We start from the raw sequence: 2,452 nt of genomic DNA, 5'->3' as shown, positions 1-2,452 counted from the left end.
GCAGCATAGAGGGGGAGCAAGACCTCTCTGGACCTGTTAGTGATGCCCCTGTTGATGCATGACAGGGTGCGGTTGGCTTTGCCTATTGCTTCGTCGCATTGGTGACTCATATTCATCCTGGAGTCGATCCTGACTCCAAGATCCCTCTCTGCCTCTGTGCTGCTGAAAGGGGCAGTCCCTAACCTATAACCACAATGCCGGTTCCCTCTCCCCAGGTGCAGCACCCTGCACTTGTCTTTGTTGAACTGCATCCTGTTCAGATCCGCCCACTTCTCTAACCTATCCAGGTCAATGCTGGTCCATGGGAAGAGGTAGTTAGTCATATTAGTCTGAAGTTATGCAGAAGGCAGGGTAGTGTGGCACCTTAAAGACTAACTTGCTCAGACAGGCACGAGCTTTTGTGTTGACAATCTATTTTGCCAGATGCTACGAACTGACTTGCAGAGAGCAGGAAAGAGGGAGGAAAAGGACACTTCTGAGAAAGACAAAGGTGAACCGAAGAGATCAAAGAGGATAAACAAAGCAGCTAACCCACTGAGGGGCATAAATTACAAAACCTAGTCCAGGCAATTGGGTAAGAATCCAGCATATCTGGATTATCACAGTTATAGAGAAGTGATTGCATGCAGAAGTGTCAACACATGCGATTAATTTGCAGCAATAAACTCCGGTGTATATCACATAGTTTATTGCTCCTGGGCATACTGACTGTGCCATGGAGGGGCTGGCAGGGGCACAAGGGTGCTCCAGTGCAGGGCTAGCTGGCAGACAGCCCCTGTACTGAAGCACCCTTGTGGCCCAGCCAGCCCCATCAGCATCTACAGGTGAGTTGAGGTGCACAAAAAACTCTGTAGCAGGTTAGAAGTACTATTTACAAGTACTAACTTGCTGCAGAGCTCATAGTTTCCTGTGGCCTAATAGGACCGCACATGTAGACACCAAGATGTTAGGCAACTTTACAGGAAACATCTCATGTACATGTGCCCACAGGGAGGGAAGACTAGGACAAACTGAAGATTGCTGGCTCAGTTATCTTTGGATATCACTGGCTCCTGTAGGATGCAGAAGGGAGGCTTAATAATATTTCAGTAGGGAGGATGTACCTTATTCTGAAGGACCAAGAAAGGGTACTTGTATGCCACAACTTAAAACTTACCTGCCATCTTGGCTAGGCTGATATCACCAGGCAGGCTAGCTTCACTGAATCCAAATGAAGCTTGGGCTTAAACGGAAAGGAGAAATGACATATCAGCGTAAATACTCTCCCTTCCCCTTTCCAATTTCACTGCTTTGGCTCTTAACATTCATTCAGTTAACCAGCAGGTGACTGGTTACCACAGAGCAGTTTGAGAAGACAGCAAGGTGCACAGATACACCTCTGCTACCTGGTAGGGCTCGGATTCCATAACATGGCTATGAGACAGTGTTCATGTGCTGCAGGTGACAAGCTACTGTGTAAATACCCATCGGCAGGAGATACAGCCTTCCTCCGCAGTGCTCTAGAGAATACTAATACTCTTAAACTATTTCACTCCTGTATCTCCATGAATTTAAACAGCCCCAGGCAGCAGGGTGTTTAAAAGATGTCCAAGCATATTTGGAAATTATTTTGAAATTAAGTACAATCGATATGTCTCTACTAAGGGGCAGTTCTGAGACCCTTAATTTATTGGCTGGAATAATAGATAATAAACTTACAGGGCAGTTCAAAAAAGGCCTGCCCCAAGGCATACAGTCTGATGCTACGGCTCTGAAGAGAAATGCTTCAAACTACCAGCTTTCCAAGAGTAGTAGCGACCTAGCTGAAGAGCAAGGAATAAAGGACATTAAAACAAATTGTTTTGTTTTAGTCTGATCTAATGTACTACAACTGGATGTTTTTATACCACAAAGCAAATAACTGAACTAGAATTGAAGTCATCCAAATGATTGCAAAGGACCAGGAGGAGCACATTCTAGGCATCATGGGAAGGAATCTCATCCATGGTCAACCAGGTCAGTGCTGGGTCAATGGGAAGAGGTGGTTATCCATATTAGTCTGAAGTTATGCAGAAGGCAGGGCAGTGTGGCACCTTAAAGACTAACTTGCTCAGAGAGGCATGAGCTTTTGTGATGACAATCTATTTTGCCAGATGCTGTGAACTGACTTGCAGAGAGCAGGAGTACTAAATGGAAAGGAATATGGTAATTTTAATAAAAATGACAGGGAAAGAGGGAGGAAAAGGACACTTCTGAGACAGACAAAGGTGAACCAAAGAGATCAAAGAGGATAAACAAAGCAGCTAACCCATTGAGGGGCATAAATTATAAAAGCTAGTCCAGGCAATTGGGTAAGAATCCAGCATATCTGGATTATCACAGTTATAGAGAAGTGAGGCTGGAAAGGACCGCTGGAGGTCAGCTAGACCAACCCCCTGCCTGAGAAGGGTGACCAAATAGCAAGACAGCTGCT

This window comes from Gavialis gangeticus, unplaced genomic scaffold (genome assembly GCF_001723915.1).
Source record: "Gavialis gangeticus isolate Ggan-Ray unplaced genomic scaffold, GavGan_comp1, whole genome shotgun sequence".
NCBI classification, from domain to species: Eukaryota; Metazoa; Chordata; order Crocodylia; family Gavialidae; genus Gavialis; species Gavialis gangeticus.
The sequence above is the reverse complement of the archived record's forward strand: the minus strand, read 5'-3'. Positions refer to the sequence as shown.